Source organism: Bos taurus, chromosome 8, assembly GCF_002263795.3.
Source record: "Bos taurus isolate L1 Dominette 01449 registration number 42190680 breed Hereford chromosome 8, ARS-UCD2.0, whole genome shotgun sequence".
Taxonomy (NCBI): domain Eukaryota; kingdom Metazoa; phylum Chordata; class Mammalia; order Artiodactyla; family Bovidae; genus Bos; species Bos taurus.
In genome coordinates this window covers 67,121,412-67,141,625 of record NC_037335.1, presented here as the reverse complement: position 1 = coordinate 67,141,625, position 20,214 = coordinate 67,121,412, and the positions used below count along the sequence as shown (strand labels likewise).

The 20,214-nt window shown below is 40.8% G+C and overlaps 1 pseudogene; it reads right to left on the bottom strand.

The window, feature by feature from the left end:
• Window positions 1–18,972: 18,972 nt before the first annotated feature.
• LOC784966 (large ribosomal subunit protein uL30-like) lies at window positions 18,973–19,790 on the bottom strand (annotated as a pseudogene).
• Window positions 19,791–20,214: the final 424 nt, after the last annotated feature.

Below are 20,214 nucleotides of genomic sequence, written 5' to 3'. Positions count from 1 at the left end.
AAGAGATGGGAATACTAGACCACCTGACCTGCCTCTTGAGAAACCTGTATGCAGGTCAGGAAGCAACAGTTAGAACTGGACATGGAACAACAGACTGGTTCCAAATAGGAAAAGGAGTACGTCAAGGCTGTATATTGTCATCCTGCTTATTTAACTTATGCACAGAGTACATCATGAGAAACGCTGGACTGGAAGAAGCACAAGCTGGAATCAAGATCGCCGGGAGAAATATCAGTAACCTCAGATATGCAGATGACACCACCCTTATGGCAGAAAGTGAAGAGGAACTAAAGAGCCTCTTGATGAAAGTGAAAGAGGAGAGTGACAAAGTTGGCTTAAAGCTCAACATTCAGAAAACGAAGATCATGGCATCGGGTCCCATCACTTCATGGAAAATAGATGGAGAAACTGTGGAAACTTTATTTTTTGGGGCTCCAAAATCACTGCAGATGGTGATTGCAGCCATGAAATTAAAAGACACTTACTCCTTGGAAGAAAAGTTATGACCAACCTAGACAGCATATTAAAAAGCAGAGACATTACTTTGTCAACAAAGGTCCGTCTAGTCAAGGCTATGGTTTTTCCAGTAGTCATGTATGGATGTAAGAGTTGGACTATAAAGAAAGCTAAACACCAAAGAATTGATGCTTTTGATCTGTGGTCTTGAAGAAGACTCTTGAGAGTCCCTTGGACTGCAAGGAGATCCAACCAGTCCATCCTAAAGGAGATCAATCCTGGTGTTCATTGGAAGGACTGATGTTGAAGCTGAAACTCCAGTACTTTGGCCACCTGATGTGCAGAGCTGACTCATTTGAAAAGACCCTGATGCTGGGAAAGACTGAGGGCAGGAGGAGAAGGGGACGACAGAGTATGAGATGGTTGGATGGCATCACTGACTCAATGGACATGAGTTTGGGTAAACTCTGGGAGTTGGTGATGGACAGGGAGGCCTGGCGTGTTGTGGTTCATGGGGTCACAAAAAGTAGGACATGACTGAGCGGCTGAACTGAACTGAACTGAACTCATATAGTGGAAACATTCACATCCTATCATTGCTGTATTCACCAGTTTGAGAAAATAAGCTACGAGTATGTATTTTCAGATGGTGAAGACATGTCCTCTTTTCTAGACACTCTCCTGTTCCCAGCAGGTCGGAAAATTTCTTTAACCACCTTACAGTAAGGTAATTGTGTCCTTACATAAAAAGTTGAGCCAGAAGCAAGTCATTTAAGAATAATTTTGCACCAGGTTCTAGGCCAAGAGATAATAACTCCGAATGAGAACATAACCCCCAAGGGGAAATAGATATCTTGCTGGCAGAGCTCTATATGTGCTTTGTAGTTCTACGGCAATAGCAGATTTCTCTAGTTGGTGAGTTAAGACAATAGTTAAAAATATATATTTATTTATTTATTTGGCTACACTGGGTGTTAGTTGTGGCATTCTAACTCTTAGTTGCGGCATGTGGGACCTAATTCCTGGGCCCCCTGTTTTGGGAGCTCAGATTCTTAGCCATTGGACCACCAGGGAAGTCCCAAAACAACATGTTTTATAAGAAAAACCCAAAGCATGAGCGATAAGTCAGTGGACTTCATTTTTTTTTTTTTGCTTTTACAATAACCAACACATGTTTCTTAAATGTCTGGTAAACATTCCATTCTGTAGTGTGATGCTACCTGTTTTCACTCCCTTGTGAGACTCTTACCACACATTCTTATTTACTACCATAAACTTATATGTCTCAATTCATTCATCAGCAAATGTGGTGAATAACTGAGCATACATTTTTAAAATTTTCTTTCCTGGGCAATAACCAATGGGGATAAGTTAAAATTCTAATGAAATGTTTTGTAGCATTAAAAGGAATCAGAGCAAAAGTCAAGTGGACAGATAACAAAGTGCTGACACAAACATTTGCTTGGGTGGAGTCAATTCAATTAAGGGCGGGATGGGAGGTGGGAGGGAGGTTCAAGATGGAGCGGATATATGTATACTTATGGCTGATTCACATTGTTGTATGGCAGAAATCAATACAGCATTGTAAAGCAATTATCCTCCAGTAAAAAATTTTTATAATGCAGAAAAAAGCTGAAGGGCAAAAGCCATCCTGTTATGAGTGAGAATTTGTGTCTTTGAATGACTTTTTTCCCTTTCATGCATCCAGTATTTTCTTTTAATATATATATTTTATTGAAGTATAGTTGACTTACAATGTTTCAGGTGCACAGCAAGGTGATTCAGTTATAGATACACACATATATTATTTTTCAGATTATTTTCCATTATAGATTATTATGACTATTATTAGTAGTAATAATAATTACTAATTATTAGTCTAATAATTACTATTATTAAACTATTATTAGAGTCTTAGACTATAGTTCCCTGTGATATTCAGTAAACCTTTGTTACTTGTTGCATATCTATGTTTTTAAAATTAGAATAGCATTCTATTCATGCTTAGTCAAACAAATGGAATCAAAATGTCATAAATTTTTTAGCCAGGCAAAAATTCACAAGTTTTCTAAAATATGTATATTATACATACTATAGACAGAAGAGCTAGGTGGGCTACAGTCCATGGGGTCACAGAAAGTCAGATACAACCTGAACGACTAACACACACACATGTATACAAAAGTTTTTATACTATCCTTGATAAAGGCTTGAGAAAGAACATCAGAAAAAAGGAAGAGATGGAGAAATTGGAAAACAAACTGAAATGGGAGCACTGAATATGAAACAGAAAAAATGAAACAAACTAAAATAAAAGTAAATGGTCATCATATAGTCCAGTTGTTTTTAAATGTGGCTGCTCATTAGAAACGTATCTGGAGCTTTAAAGAAAAAAAAAAAAAAAAAAGCAATACCTGGCCATTTGTATCTTTCAAAAAATTCCAAGATGATTCTCATATGCATTTGGATGTTAACTAAATGATAGTTTGGGTGATATAGATTTCTATTACTCTCTGCTGATCAATCATGATACAATAGTATTAAATGAATAATAGCTACATAATCACTTAAAACATGTTTATAAGTTTTGACAATCAATAGCCAGATGAAAAACAGAAGATAATTACAACTGCAAGCCATAATGGAAACATGATTAACCTAACAATATAAATTAATTACATACAATTTGGGAGGTCAAGCAGAGTGATGTGAGTGAAAGTGCATACATGCGCATGTTTTCATCCTCCCAGCCAGTCTATGTCTTTTTGTTGGTGCATTTAATCTATTTATATTTAAGGTAATTATCGATATATTCATTGGAAGGACTGATGTTGAAGCTGAAACTCCAATACTTTGGCCACTTGATGAGAAGAGCTGACTCATTTGAAAAGACCCTGATGCTGGGAAAGATTGAGGGCAGGAGGAGAAGGGGATGACAGAGTATGAGATGGCTGGATGGCATCACCGACTCAATAGACATGAGTTTGGGTAAACTCTGGGAGTTGGCGATGGACAGGGAGGCCTGGCATGCTGCTGTTCATGGGGTTGCAAAGAGTTGGACAAGACTGAGCGACTGAACTGAACTGAATGATCCTATTACCATTTTCTTAATTGTTTGGGTTTATTTTGTGTAAGTCTTTTCCTTCTCTTGTGTTTCCTGCCTAGAGAAGTTTCTTCAGCATTTGTTGTAAAGCTGGTTTGGCACATCCAGTATTTTTTGAGTGCCTACCAACTTTCTAGACTTTATTTTTGGCTTAGGATACTATATATATATATATATATATATATATATATAAATATAAATTCCTGATTTCCAGGTGAGAAAAGATAGAATATACAAACAATAGCCAGATTTCCCTGGTAATCCAGTGGTTAAGATTTTGCACTCCCAATGCAGGGTGCCAGGGTTCTATCCCTGGTCAGGGAACTAGATCCCACTTGCTGAAACTTAAGACCCCACACGTCTCAATGAAGATCTTGTGTGCCACAGCTAAGACCCAGCACAGACAAATAAATAAATGAATAAGTAAGAATATACTCAAAATAGCAAGTAAACTAAACTGTGTATTAAAGAGTGATGTGTTTTGGGGAAAATATGAAATAGGGGATGGTGTTAGGGAGTGCTAGGATATGGGCAGCTTCAAATAGTGTGTCTTTGGGGGAAACTTCACTGGAAAGTTGACATTTCGGGCAAACCTAAAGGAGATGAGGGAGAAAGGCAAGCTGATCCAGGAGGTGAGCCTTCCAAGCCGAAGGAAGAGTAATCTGTAATCCCTGGAGAGATGTGAGGAGTGGGCACTAAGGGAATGGTGAAGGGGTCAGAGTGGCTACAGCAGAGAGAAGGATGTGAGAGTGTAAGGAGGTGAGATCAGAGAAGTGGAGGAGACATGCACTGTGGGACTTTGTAGGTCATTAAAAGTTCTTGGCATCCTGCTTAACCATGACCAGGGCATCATTTGTAACCTCATCCTTGGTAAAGCATTACTTACTTATTTATCATTGATCAAATTTGAGTTGATCTTGCAAGACCGAGAAACACGACAGGTATTATTGAACCCCTTTGAGAGATGAAGAGTCAGACTCAGAAAATACTGAATGAATTACCAGCTACTCAGAGAGTGATTTGACCTTATGTCTCCTCATTTCTGGGGCTTCCCAATTGGCTCAGTGGGTAAAGAATCTACCTGCAATGCAGGAGATGCAGGAGACGCAGGTTTGATCCCTGGGTTAAGAAGATCCCCTGGAAGAGTGCATGACAACCCACACCAGTATTCTTGCCTGAGAATCCCATGAACAGAGGAGCCTGGTGGGCTATAGTCCATAGGATTGCAGAGTCTGAAGCAACTGAGCACGCAGGCACTCCTCATTTCTGGACCATTTTTTCTTTCTGTTAGTACCTTATCTTGATTCTATCCCAGAATATCTATGCTTTTAAAATAGAGAGCAGAAAATAATGCAGAACTTCCATTCTTAGCAGCAGCAGCTCCCTGTTTTGTTCCCTGGTCCATTTCACTATCTACAGATGCAAAGGACTGCAGGTTACACACAAACTAACCACGTAGGACACAATTCATATCGACTGCAGTGTGAACGGTGCCCCCTGGAGCTGAGCCAAGCACTGACCCTGCTATTATCTAGCAGCTTTTCTCATCTTGACTTTGTCTTTTCTTTCTAGGCCTGCACTTGCCCTCTGAACTCAATGGCAGAATTCCATATACTTAATTTTGATGCTGGACATCCCCTAGTTTATGGTTTGTACTGATATTTTGGCAAGTAATTTGCCTAAATCCAAGCCAACCTTGAGACTTCATCTGGCATTTTTCTCCTCGCAGGCCTGTCAGCTCTTCCTGCCTTCCTGTCCCAGCCATGCTGATGAGAAATGAGGCAGCGCCCTTCTATATCCATCTATGCAGCCTTGAGAAAATCAGTTCATCCTCCCAGTTGCTATTTATCTTTGATTCTTGTGTTTATTCCAAACTTCCCAAAGCTCTAGACTATAATTTTTGCTTTTACTTTCTGTATGCTGTCTTTGCAGGGTCTTTGACAGTCTTTTTTGCTGATCAGTAAGCCTGAGCCACTTTGATGAGTGGGATTCTTCAGAAATGGATACTGATTAAACAAACGGATCTGCTAAGCTAATGCACTTTGTTACGGGCTGAGCAAGTTTCCTCTTATGGAATCTTCTCTCATGAGAGTGGGCTGTGCTTGGGAAGAAAGCAGGGCTTTCTCAAGGGTCTTTGTGTCCCTAGTCACTGCTTCAATTCATAGTGGGGTGACCACAGCCTTGTACTTTCCCACGCTCCGTCTCCTGACTCCTGGGTTTGCGAGTGAATGTTACACTCCTTGAAGCTGCAGAACTGAGACCTCCAGCAGCAGATTGCCTCTGTGTTCCTAGCCACTGTGAGAGCTGGTTTCTGGCATTGTGTTCTGTTTCTCTGCTGAGGATGCTCTGTTGTCTCTCAATGAAACCTCTTTTTCTTCCTCTAACCCTTCACTCCTGGATCTCTTTCGATCACATTGTTCTCTTAACATAGAACAATAAGCAGCTTCCTTTGGAGGAAAAAGAGGCATCCTTTGTTTATCTTTTAGCATATGAATAGAAATATAAGGTAATCACATGCCATACCAGTATAGCACAGCACAAGTCAGGAGCAGACACCCCCTCAATGGGGCAGGCCAGATTTTCTTTCTCTCCATACCTGCTTTCTATTTTCTTGTTTCTTCCTGGCAACTATTTTCTCCCATTTTCCCAAAGAGATGTGAGTCTATGCAGTCAGACATAGGGCAAACTCATCTCCATGTGGCTTGATACAACCCCAGGAGAAAGGGGCTATATCCAGGAGTTGGAATTGTTTGACTTCACTTTTTATTTAATTATTAAATTTAGTTTTGGCTGCACTGGGCCTTTGTAGCTGCATGTGGGCTTTCTCTAGTTGTAGCGAGCAGGGGCTACTTTCTAGTTGAGTTACCTGGCTTCTCATTGCTGTGGCTCCTCTTTCTTGTGGAGCACAGACTATAGGTCTCCGGCTCAGTAGTTATGGCACCTGGGCTTAGTTATCCTGAAGCATGTTGGATCTTCCTGGACTAGGGCTCAAACCTGCATCTCATGCACTGGCAGGTGGATTCTTAACCACTGAACTAGCAGGGAAGTCCTGAATTCACTTCTTAATATTACTTCAAAGGTCCCGTTAAAGAATATTCTGGTGCTGAGGCAATGATAGCAGCATCACCTGTTGTTAAGGAAGGAGCATAGAGGGCCTCATCAGTGCTTTTGGTTCTCACTGTCCAGCTGCTCTCACTGAGCACAGCTGCCTTCCACTAGTTACACCCATAGATCCTCTGCTGTGCTACAGTGCTGCCCCTCCCAGGACCCTGAGAAGTCAAAGCCAGTTGATAGGAAAACTCTCTGTATTTGTTTCCTGAGGTTCCCATAACCAATTACCACACACATGCTGGCTAAACCAACAGAAATATATTCTCTTAAAGTTCTGGAAACCAGAAGTCTGAAATCCTGCAGGGCTGAACTTCTTCCAGGGGATCTAGTGGAGAATTTTCTCTGTCTCTTCTAGCTTCTGGTGACTGCAAGCTTTCCTGGGCTTGTGGCCCCATCACTCCAATATCTGCCTTGGTCTTCATATCTCTGTGTGACTGTTCTCTGTGTGTTTCTTATAGGGACATTTGCTCTTGGATTTAAAATCCACCCAGGTAAGCCCAGATGAACTAATCTTGAGATCTTTAACTTAACTGCATCTGCAAGGACCCTTTTCTCAACAAAGTCACATTATAGGTTTCAGGAATTGACATGGACATGGCTTTTGGGGAGGGGTGTCCCACATGCCCATAGCACGTGGGATCTTAGTTCCCAGGGATTGCACCCGTGTTCCCTGCGCTAGAAGCAAATTCTTACCCACTGGACCACCAGGGAGGTTAGTCATATATGATTTTTTTAACCTGGGCACTAAGATGGTCTCTTGCCCTTAAATGGAAACCAGTCAAACAAGCAACCCTCCCTGTCCCAAGCACTGTTAGTTTTAGTCCAAAGATCTTTATTTCCCAGGGACCAGATAAGTCCTATGCTGGAGTAAAAGATCAGTCCCTAAGATTGATATCTCACCAGTCTCCCCATTCGTCTCTCCGATGGCTCCCTAACATCATTTGCCAAAACCCTCAGGAAGCTAGGAAGGTAGAAGTTCTGGTGTTTTCCCACAGGCAGCCACCTGCCTAGATGGATGGTTTTGCCAGAATCAACACAACCAAGACAAAGCCAGGACCTCTTCTCCAGCCATAAGCAATAAGGATATATTATATAACACTGGGAATTCCAGCCATTATCTTGAAATAACTTAGAATGTAATATGAAAGTGAAAATGAAAATGTTAATTGTTCAATCATGTCTGACTCTTCGTGACCCCATGGACTATAGCCCACCAGCCTCCTCTGTCCATGGAATTCTCCAGGTAAGAATACTGGAGTGGGTTGCCATTTCTTCTCCAGAGGATCTTCCTGACCCAGGGATCAAATGTGACTCTTCTGCATTGCAGGCAGATTCTTTACCATCTGAACCACACAAAAATACTGAATCACTATGCTGTATACCTGAAAACAATATAGTTCTGTAAATCAACTAAACTTCCATAAAAAAGTCTTGATAACTGTTTCTCTCCAGAATTAAACCATACCAAGAGGCTTTCACAAAATTAATACTCAATAAATTTTCTTGAATGGAGAAATGAATAAACCATAACATATTGCTTCCACAATTCAGTTCAGTTCAGTTCAGTTCAGTCGCTCAGTCGTGTCCGACTCTTTGTGACCCCATGAATCGCAGCACGCCAGGCCTCCCTGTCCATCACCATCTCCTGGAGTTCACTCAAACTCACGTCCATCAAGTCGGTGATGCCATCCAGCCATCTCATCCTCTGTCGTCCCCTTTTACTCCTGCCCCCAATTCCTCCCAGCAAATCTTTATAATTCCTCTTACTGAAATATAGTCTACTGAAACTACTGATTAAGTGAAACATTTGGTGAATTGAATTGAACCAAATCTGAAAATAAAAATGAAATAAACACATGAAATGAAATGAAATAAACGCATTGTGAGGGTTCATTTTGTGTGTCAACTCGGCTAGGTCATGGTACTCTTTGGCCAAACTTTATTCTAGGTGTTTGTATGAGGGTGTGTTGAGTGACATGTATGTGTAAACTGGTGGCCTTTTTTCTTTTTTAAAAAAATTAATTTATTTTAGTTGGAGGCTAATTACTTTACAATATTGTAGTGGTTTTTGCCATACATTGATATGAATCAGCTATGGGTTTACATGTGTTCCCCATCCTGAAGCCCCTCCCCCTCCCTCCCCATCCCATCCCTCTTGGTCATCCCAGTGCACCAGCCCTGAGCACCCTGTCTCATGCTTCAAACCTGGACTGGCAATCTGTTTCACATATGATAATATACATGTTTCAATGTTATTCTCTCAGATCATCCCACCCTCTCCCTCTCCCACAGAGTCCAAAAGACTGTTCTAAACATCTGTGTCTCTTTTTCTGTCTCACATATAGGGTTATCATTACCATCTTTCTAAATTCCATATATATGTGTTAGTATACTGTATTGGCCACCTCATGAGAAGAGTTGACTCATTGGAAAAGACCCTGATGCTGGGAGGGATTGGGAGCAGGAGAAGGGGACAACAGAGGATGAGATGGCTGGATGGCATCACTGACTTGATGGACGTGAGTCTGAGTGAACTCCAGGAGTTGGTGATGGACAGGGAGGCCTGGTGTGCTGCGATTCATGGGGTCGCAAAGAGTCGGACATGACTGAGTGACTGAACTGAACTGAACTGAACTGATACTGTACTGATGTTTTTTCTTTCTGGCTTACTTCACTCTGTATAATAAGCTCCAGTTTCATCCACCTCATTAGAACTGATTCAAATGTATCCTTTTTAATGGCTGAGTAATATTCCACTGTGTATATGTACCACAGTTTTCTTATCCATTCTTCTGCTGATGGACATCTAGGTTGCTTCCATGTCCTGACTATTATAAACAGTGCTGTGATGAACATTGGGGTACATGGGTCTTTTTCAATTCTGTGTGTATGCCCTGCAGTGGGATTGCTGAGTCATATGGCAGTTCTATTTCCAGTTTTTTAAAGTATCTCCACACTGTTCTCCATAGTGGCTATACTAGTTTGCATTCCCACTAAGAGGGTTCCCTTTTCTCCACACCCTCTCCAGCATTTTATATTGGTAGATTCTTGGATAGTAGCCATTCTGACTGGCATGAGATGGTATCTCATTGTGGTTTTGATTTGCATTTCTCTGATAATGAGTGATGTTGAGCATCTTTTCATGTGTTTCTTAGTCATTTTTATATCTTCTTTAGAGAAATGTCCGTTTAGTTCTTTGGCCCATTTCTTGATTGGGTCATTTATTTTTCTGGAATTGAGCTTCAGGAGTTGCTTATATATTTTTGAGATTAATTCTTTGTCAGTTGCTTCATTTTCTATTAGTTTCTCCCATTCTGAAGGCTGTCTTTTCACCTTGCTTATAGTATCCTTCATTGTGCAAAAGCTTTTAAGTTTAATTAGGTCCCATTTGTTTATTTTTGCTTTTATTTCCATTACTCTGGGAGGTGGGTCATAGAGGATCCTGCTGTGATTTATATCAGAGAGGGTTTTGCCTATGTTTTCCTCTAGGAGTCTTATAGTTTCTGGTCTTACATTTAGATCTTTAATCCATTTTGAGTTTATTTTTGTGTGTGGTGTTAGAAAGTCATTTCATTCTTTTGCAAGTGGTTGACCAGTTTTCCCAGCACCATCTGTTAAAGAGATTGTCTTTTCTCCATTGTATATTCTTGCCTCCTTTGTCAAAGATAAGGTGTCCATAGGTGCGTGGATTTATCTCTGGGCTTTCTGTTTTGTTCCATTGATCTATATTTCTGTCTTTGTGCCAGTACCATACTGTTTTGATGACTGTGGCTTTGTAGTAGAGCCTGAAGTCAGGCAGGTTGATTTCTCCAGTTCCATTCTTCTTTCTCAAGATTGCTTTGGCTATTCGGGGTTTTGTATTTCCATAAAAATTGTGAAATTATTTGTTCTAGTTCTCTGAAAAATACTGTTGGTAGCTTGATAGGGATTGCATTGAATCTATAGATTGCTTTGGGTAGTATACTCATTTTCACTATATTGATTCTTCCGATCCTTGAACACGGTATATTTCTCCATCTATTTGTGTCCTCTTTGATTTCTTTCATCAGTGTTTTATAGTTTTCTATATATAGGTCTTTTGTTTCTTTAGGTAGATATATTCCTAAGTGTTTTATTCTTTTCATTGCAATGGTGAATGGAATTGTTTCCTTAATTTCTCTTTCTGTTTTCTCATTGTTAGTGTATAGGAATGCAAGGGATTTCTGTGGTTTGATTTTATATCCTGCAACTTTACTACATTCATTGATTAGCTCTAGTAATTTTCTGGTAGAGTCTTTAGGGTTTTCTGTGTAGAGGATCATGTCATGTGCAAACAGTGAGAGTTTTACTTCTTCTTTTCCAATCTGGATGCTTTTTATTTCTTTTTCTGTTCTGATTGCTGTGGCCAAAACTTCCAAAACTATGTTGAATAGTAGTGGTGAGAGTGGGCACCCTTGCCTTGTTCCTGACTTTAGGGGAAATGCTTTCAATTTTTCACCATTGAGGGTAATGTTTGCTGCGGGTTTGTCATATATAGCTTTTATTATGTTGAGGTATGTTCCTTCTATTCCTGCTTTTTGGAGAGCTTTTATCATAAATGGATGTTGAATTTTGTCAAAGGCTTTTTCTGCATCTATTGAGATAATCATATGGTTTTTATCTTTCAATTTGTTAATGTGGTGTATTACATTGATTAATTTGTGACTATTAAATAATCCTTGCATTCCTGGGATAAAGCCCACTTGGTCATGATGTATGATCTTTTAACTATGTTGTTGGATTCTATTTGCAGAATTTTGTTAAGGATTTTTGCATTTATGTTCATCAGTGATATTGGCCTATAGTTTTCTTTTTCTGTGCCACCTTTGTCTGGTTTTGGTATTAAGGTGATGGTGGCCTCATAGAATGAGTTTGGAAGTTTACCTTCTTCTGCAATTGTGGTGGCCTTTGAGTAAAGCAGATTGCTGTCCACAATGGGAGTGGGTCTCATCCAATCCACTAGAACAACATGCTGACCTCTCCTTCAGGGGGCATACTGCCAGCAGGTTGCCCAAAGATTTCATCTGCAATACTGTCTCTTCCTGATTCACCACCAGACTAGCTTTGCACTAAAACTGCAACTTTTTTCTGAGTCTCCAGCCTTCTGGCCTTCCCCAGATTTTGGACTTGTGAAACCTTCACAATGGCATGAGTTGATTCCTTAAAATGGAAAGAACTAAATAAAAAATAAAAACTAAAAGAAATAGAACCAATAGGCTACATATATATATGTGTGTATATGTGTATATATATATATATCAATAACCTCAGATATGCAGATGACACCACCCTTATGGCAGAAAGCAAAGAACTAAAGAGCCTCTTGATGAAAGTGAAAGAGGAGAGCGAAAAAGTTGGCTTAAAACTCAACATTCAGAAAACAAAGATCATGCCATCCAGTCCCATCACTTCATGGCAAATAGATGGGGAAATGATGGAAACAGTGGTAAATCTTATTTTTTGGGCTCTAAAATCACTGCAGATGGTGATTGCAGCCATGAAATTAAAAGTTGCTTACTTCTTGGAAGAAAAGCTATGACCAACCTAGACAGCATATTAAAAAGCAGAGACATTACTTTGCCAACAAAGGTCCATCTAATCAAAGCTATGGTTTATCCAGTAGTCATGTATGGATGTGAGAATTGGACTATAAAGAAATCTTAGCACTAAAGAATTGATGGTTTTGAACTGTGGTGTTGGAGAAGACTGTTGAGAGTCCCTTGGACTGCAAGGAGATCCAACCAGTCAATCCTAAAGGAAATCAGTCCTGAATATTCATTGAAAGGATTGATGCTGAAGCTAAACTCCAATACTTTGGCCACCTGATGTGTAGAAGTGACTCATTGGAAAAGACCCTGATGCTGGGAAGGATTGAAGGCAGGAGGAGAAGGGGACAACAGATGTTAGATGGTTGGATGGCATCACCGACTCAATGGACATGAGTTTGAGCAAACTCTGGGACAAAGTAATGGACAGGGAGGCCTGGTGTGCTGCAGTCCATGGGGTTGCAAAGAGTCGGACATGACTGAGTGACTGAAATGAACTGATCTTGTTGGTTCTATTTCTTTGACAAGCACTAACTAAATACACTTTGCTATGCCAAAGACCAAATAGAAAACCAGTGGTGGTAACACTGCTTTCTTTTAACCTGATTAAAGTTGATATGCCTCTGCTCCCTATCGACTTAAAAGACTCAGTATTCCTAGAAGTCACATTGTAATGTGTGTTTTTTATATCCTACAATCTCAAACAACAAACTCAGCTCCTTTAAACACATATACACTTTGTTTTTATTCTTAGGTCATTGATACAAAGTTTCCTCATGGCTGTGGCTGGCATCACTATCACGTTTTATAAGCAGGGGTAGGAGTGCCCACTTCAGCTTTCAGTGATTCTCAAAGCCTAGTCTCCAAATAGCAACATCAGTATTACCAAGTGCTTGTAGGAAATGTATATTCTCAGAGCTTTCCTGGTGGTCCAGTGGCTAAAAGTCCATGCTCCCCATACAGGGGACCTGGGTTTGATCCTGGTCAGGGAACTAGATTTTGCATGCCACAACTAAGAGTTTACTTGCTGCAACTAAGATAGGTCTCACATATTGCAACTAAAGATTTGCATGCTACAAAGAAGACTGAAGATCCTGCATGCCACAGCCAAGACCTGGCATAGCCAAATAAATAAATATTAGAAGAAAAGAAAAAAAATGTGTATTCTCAGGCCCAACCAAGACATATTGAATCAGAAACTCTGAAGGAGTGGCCCAGTAATCTGTATTTTAACAAGCTTCCAAGTTCTGATGTGAACTAAAGTTTGAGAATCACTGCTTTCACTATAGAATGCCAAAACATTTCCCCAATTTCTGCAATTACAGAAGGTAAAGGTATTCCTCCCAATACCGATTTTGACTGAGAGGGCCCTGAATAGAGTCTGTCTAGACTGGCTATTGGAAAATTTCGTAAAACCAGAAATGCAGAGAGAGATAGAAAGCAGTCTCAATCTGACTTTGGTTGCACCTCAGAAATTAGCAACAGTGGTAAAAATAAGCAAACTTCTATCTCTGCTTAAACCCTATCCTCCACTTTAGATTCCGTTCCTCTTCCTTCCTGTTTCTGTACTTTCCTTTGTGCTTTTTACCCTGTCACCTAAATTTCCAACCCTCTCTCTGATTCACTGATTACCCACTCAAGACCAGCTAAAGTCTCACCTTCCTTGTGACGTCTTTTCAGCTACAGTGTTCTCTCCCTTTACCAATATCTGGTAGGATTATTGCATTTTCTGATTTAATTACTTTAATCTAGCATGGGATTATGGTGATGCTCATTTTTTTCTTCTTCTTCCAAGACCCCTCAAAAGATTGCAAACCTTTGAAGTAAAGGGTATCCAACTTTTAGGTGTACAACTTTGGTCAGCTCAGGCCGCTAAAACGACACACCCTGAAGTAGGTGACTTGTCAACAACAGAAATTTATTTCTTACAGTTCCAGAGGCTGAAAGTCTAAGATTATGGTGCTGGGACTGCTGGGTTCTGGTGAAGACTCTCTTCTGAGTTGCAGATAGCTGACTTCAGGTTATATCTTCTCGTGGTAGAAAGAGCTAACTAGTTCTCTGGCCTTTTCTATAAGAGCACTAATCTCATTATGAGGGCTCCACCTTCATGACTTAATAATCCCCCAAAGTCCCCACTTCCTTATTCAATGATACTGGAGATTAGACTTCAACATGGGGAGGACATAAACATTCAGCCCTTACAATACCCCAAAGCACCTGGCATGATGCTAAACACACAGTAGATAAGCAACCAATGAAGGCCGAGCACCAGAAAATTGATGCTTTCAAACTGTGGTGCTGGAGAAGACTCTTGAGAGTCTCCTGGACTGCGAGGAGATCAAACCAGTCAATCCTAAAGGAAATCAACCCTGAATATTCACTGGAAGGACTGATGCTAAAGCTCTAATACTTTGGCCACCTGATGTGAAGAGCCGACTCACTTGAAAAGACCCTGATGCTGGGAAAGATTGAAGGCAGGAAGAGAAGGGGGTGACAGAGGATGAGATGGTTGGACGGCATCACCAACTCAATGGACATGAGTTCGAGCAAACTCTGGGAGACAGTGAAGGCTAGGGATGCCTGGTGTACTGCAATCCATGGAGTCACAAATAGTCAGACATAATTTAGCCACTGAACAACAACAACCTGTACTTGTTAAACTGATCAACAGATCACCATCAATCTTATTTGTCTCTGGCAATTGCTAACAGATTTGCCTCTTTATTTAGCTATCATGAAGAAATCTCCATTTTGTACCTTGGAGGAGTAATATTCTAGGAAAGCCAATATATACAAATAAACATCAAAAATCAAACTGGGCCTTTATAGAGCTGCAAACAGTAAGGTGTAGGATTATAGAGGTGGGAGTGACAAAAAACCATCCAGACTGTATCTTTAGCATCCAGAGCACTGTCGGAACTCAGTAAATATGTACTTTGGCCACCTCATGCGAAGAGTTGACTCACTGGAAAAGACCCTGATGCTGGGAGGGATTGGGGGCAGGAGGAGAAGGGGACAACAGAGGATGAGATGGCTGGATGGCATCACTGACTCGATGGACGTGAGTCTGAGTGAACTCCAGGAGTTGGTGATGGACAGGGAGGCCTGGCGTGCTGCAATTCATGGGGTCGCAAAGAGTCGGACATGACTGAGCGACTGAACTAAACTGAACTGATATAAGGTCCAGATTTCATTGTTTTTGTAATAAGTAGAACAGAACATGATATACCCAAGAAATATTTGTGAAATGAATGAATCAGCTCTCAGGTTAAACATTAGCTCTGGTAGTGTTCTCCCAGCCTCATGGCCAGAAGTATACCCTAATATGTGATACACACTCTGGTTTCTAATGTCTATGCTCTGGGCATTGAATCTGTAGCAGGAATCTGCCTTTGCAGAGGGAAAGTCAGAAGCTTCTTCCTATGCAAGTAATTGGGATTCTGTTGTGACTATATCATGTTTCCCGGAGAGAGTAAACAATATTTTCTGCATCATCTGATGGTCCCCAGGTGTCTCCTTAGAAAACTCTGCATCCTTGGCAGTCCTGAATTTGATATGGTGGAACCAGTAGATGGAGGTACAAATGCCTCTGCTAATACAACTCACATGTCTGCTAACACAGCTGCCTTCCTTTGAGTTGTGGGACTGCTGAGAAACCCCAGGTTTTGTTAAATCGCCTCTTTTTGAAGGGGACGATGCCTTCTCTTACCTAAGGGTCTGTTGCTCCAAGGGAAGGAGTTAAGTTACCCTGACAGTAGACAACTTTCTGATACCAGAAAGGGCACTAGAATGAGAACCAGGAGATACTGGTTCTGAGCTTTGTCATTATCTAACTGTATTGTCGTTCAGTTGCTAAGTCCTGTCTGATTCTTTTTGACCCCATGGACTATAGCACATCAGGCTTCCCTGTCCTTCATTATCTCCCAGAGCTTGCTCAAACTCATCTCTATTGAGTCAATGATGCCATCCAACCATCTCATCCTCTCTAGCCCCTTCTACTCCTGCCTTCAATCTTTCCTAGCATCAGGGTCTTTTCCAATGAGTCAGTTCTTTTCATCAGGAGGCCTAAGAGTTGTAGTATCAGCTTCAGCATGAGTCCTTTCAATGAGTATTCAAGGTTGATTTCCTTTGGACAGTTCACATTTGTGGGCTTCAGTTTTCTCTGCAGAACAGTCATCTAGCTTATCTCTAGATCCTTCTAGCTTATGTGTTCTATTATTTCTGATTTTACTGCTCATATGCCTATTTGTTTGTTTCTAGGCATGAGAGAATGTTTTGCCTCAGTGTACTGTGTCCACCTGGATAATATTTTTCCTGCTTGCTCAAGATTCTGGCTAATTTCTAATCATTTCCTGCATCCTTCTGGGATCTCTGGCAAATTTTAAGATCAGGCTGGTTTGTAAAATGTGCAAACTAATCTTCCATTTATTCTGTTTCAACTGCTGTATTTCAAAATCGACCCTAATTACCCAGGCTATAAAGGCAAAGCTCTAAACTATAAACAAAGAAATTATCATAATTAGAGCCATTTCTTCCTGACTGGACTTACTAGAGTTCAGAGAGGTTGAAACTACTGAAGCCAAAGTTACTCAGACCTTGAGGTCTCCAAGGTCACCTGGCCCAGAATGGTTGGTATTATTAGAAACTGGTGTAGAGTTACTATTGAGAAATGTGAGTGTGATAAAATTACTTCCAGCAGTATTTGTTGGCTGACCTGAATAATCTTGAAGCCTGTTTTGTGTTGTGATGACAAGGTGGACAAAGTGTATAGGAGTATGGGATCTGACGCATTCAGGGATTTTTTTCATAAGCTTCTGGTTGAAGCTGATCTCAAGCGCTAATAAACGAATGTACACTCTGTCTTGAGGGCTTATATAGTATCTTTGGTGACTTGAGGGTTATAACATTAGGAATATAGGGTTCTCAGTTTAGGAATCCAAGTGAATGCTTCCTTAATGGGCATAATGACAGCAGGGGTGGCCATGCCAGTAGAGAGAAAGGAGGGAAGTCCTGGGGCAGCTGATGGTTTCAGGACAAGGGATGGTACATAGAGGTGTGATGCCAGGAGAATCTAAAAGGAAATACTTGGGTGTTCTTAGGTTAATATGGCTAAAGGTCTCATAGAAAAAAATCTTGGAAAACTTTAATGAGAATTTTGGGTTTTTTATTCTTTGCCTTAGACCATCTTTCAGGAAATCCAAGCTTCCCATTATTAATCATATCAGTGACTATCATCTATTAGGGACCAGTCATCATCTAAGACCTGTGAAGTCTACTATAGTGTTATTGTTTCTTTTTGTTGTTGTTTAGTTGCTCAGTTGTGTCTGACTCTTTCCAACCCTATGGACTGTAGCCCATCAGGCTTCTTTGTCCATGGGATTTCCCAGGCAAGAATACTGGAATGGGTTGTTATTATCTTCTCCAGGGGATTTTCCTCACCCAGGGATTGAACTCATGTCTTCTGCATTGGCCAGTGGATTCTTTACCACGGAGCTACCTGGGAAGCCTGTATATCTATCTATCTATATCTATATCTATGTGTCCTGGGTTGGGAAGATATCCTGGAGAAGGGATAGGCTACCAACTCCAGTATTCTTGGGCTTCTCTGGTGGCTCAGACGGTAAAGAATTCACCTGAAATACAGACCTGGGTTCAATCCCTGGTTTGGGAAGATCCCATGGAGGAGGGCATGGCAACCCACTCCAGTATTCTTGCGTGAAGAATCCCCGTGGACAGAAGAGTCTGGCAGGCTACAGTCCATGGGGTTGCAAAGAGTTGGACATGACTGAATGACAGCACACACACACACACACACACACACACACACACACACACACACATACACACATATATATGAAATAGATAAACTCTAAGGAGAGAAAAAGAGTTTTTGTAAATGGACTGATAAAGATGGGATTATGACTAGAGTAGCGGTTCTTTGTGTTGTTTCTTATTTGTCAAAGGCAGCACCAGGCTTTGTATTATTTTCTCTTCTACAGTTGTTACAGATTACTGTCATACAGTTGTTGCTTATTAATTGTTTCTTCAACTGAATCAAATGTAAGAATTTTCTGCCTCTATAAATCCTGATGAAACAATTAGAATAATAGGATAGATGATACAATATGACATTTTGGTCAATTTCTGGCTAAAAATCCCTTTGTCTGCCTCTATGTTCTCTTCTATATTCTCTTCTATATTCTCTTCTGCATCTATATTCTCTTCTGCAGCATTTTGTCTTTGATATTTTGTTCAGTTTAGGTGATTTGCTTGTTATTGTTTACCCTCACAAACTCTATATTCTCTATATTCTAACATCTATATTCTATATTCTCTAACATCTATATTCTCTTCTGCAGCATTTTGTCTTTGATATTTTGCTCAGTTTAGGTGATTTGCTTGTTATTGTTTACCCTCACAAACTCACTGTGAGAAGACCAGCTTCATACCCCTCAGATATATAGACCATCAAAGTCAGCAAAGCTCAGGTCCAAGTGAATCTGTGATTCCCCACTTCAGATACACATATGTGCAGCATGCTCAGTTGCTCAATCGTGTCTGACTCTTTGAGACCCCGTGGACTATAGTCCTCCAGGTTCCTCTGCCCATAGGATTTCCCAGGCAAGAATACTGGAGTGGGTTGCCATTTCCTTCTCCAGGGGATCTTCCCAACCCAGGGATCAAACCGAAGTCTCCTGCATCACAGGTGCATTCTTTTTTTTATTGTTGTTTGTTTGTTTGTTTCAATTGTTTATTAGCCAGATTACAAAAATAATCCTAGTAGATACCTTAGTTCATCCTTCTAATAAGCCTGTTGATCTGGTCTTCCCTGTTGCCAGCATCTCCACCTTCTGCAAAATGGGTGGTCTTTTTCTTCATTACACCTAGTGGAGAAGACAATTTAAAGGGCCACAGGAAGTTCTTTGCTTCTTTGAAATGTTTTCCAATGGTATAGATCTTATGAATTAGATCCTCCATGCAGATGATTCCATATTTCCTAAGATATCAAGCAATCAATGCGTTGTCTGTCAGGGCAATTCGCTTTTTGTTGATTTTGCCATAACCACGCTTGTAGATCAACTCATTTACAGACTTCAGATTTGGGTACCCCCACGCAATGTATGGCTTCACAATTCTCAGCATGTTAATTGACGCCTTGTTGAGCTTCACAAAGGTGCCGTTGAAGATCTGCCGGAGGCGAAGGAGCTGCAGCACCTTTTGAACCTTTGGGCTCACACCGTTGATACCTCTGATCCTGATGACAAACGCCAATTTGGGTTCCACGGGTACATAGAAGTTGCTGGCTTTTTGTGCCACCCTAGCCATTCAAATTTCAGTTCTGTACATCTGCCTGTATTCCTTTTGGTAATGCTTAGCTTTTTCATAGATAAGCTTCCTCCTTGCCTTTCGAAGCATCTTTTGGGCAAACTTCTTTCTCAGTTGCTTGATCTTAAGCTCTGCGAAATTCTTCCGCTTATTCCTAAAGGTTTCTGGCACAGCAGGAACCTTCTTTTTCTTCTCTTCTCCACCCTCCATGGTTCCAGCTGGGAAAGAGGACACAGGTGTATTCTTTACTGCTGAGCCACAGGGGGATAGGATGGTCTCAGTACTGACTGTGAGTCCTTGAAGCTTGGGTGTCTGCCCTGGAAGGCAATCTGGACAGAGGTGACAGCAGCTCTACGCAGATAGGAGGGAGGACAACCTGTTCATAATACAAGGAATAGAAATCAAGCCAAGAGGGCAGTAGAGGGAACAGAGTGCCTGGAGGGAAACACTTTGTCTTGCCAATGTTTTTCTACCTCTCTAGGCAAGAGGTCATCTTCAAAGACACCTCCTGTCAAGGTAACAGTGCTAGAAGGCAAATCATTCTTTACTCCTGCATGCCGTGGATACTCATACTTCATATTAATAAGACATTATCAGCCCAGGTGCCAGGCTCTGTGGTTCACCAAGGAACAAAACAGTCGCACGTGCTGAATT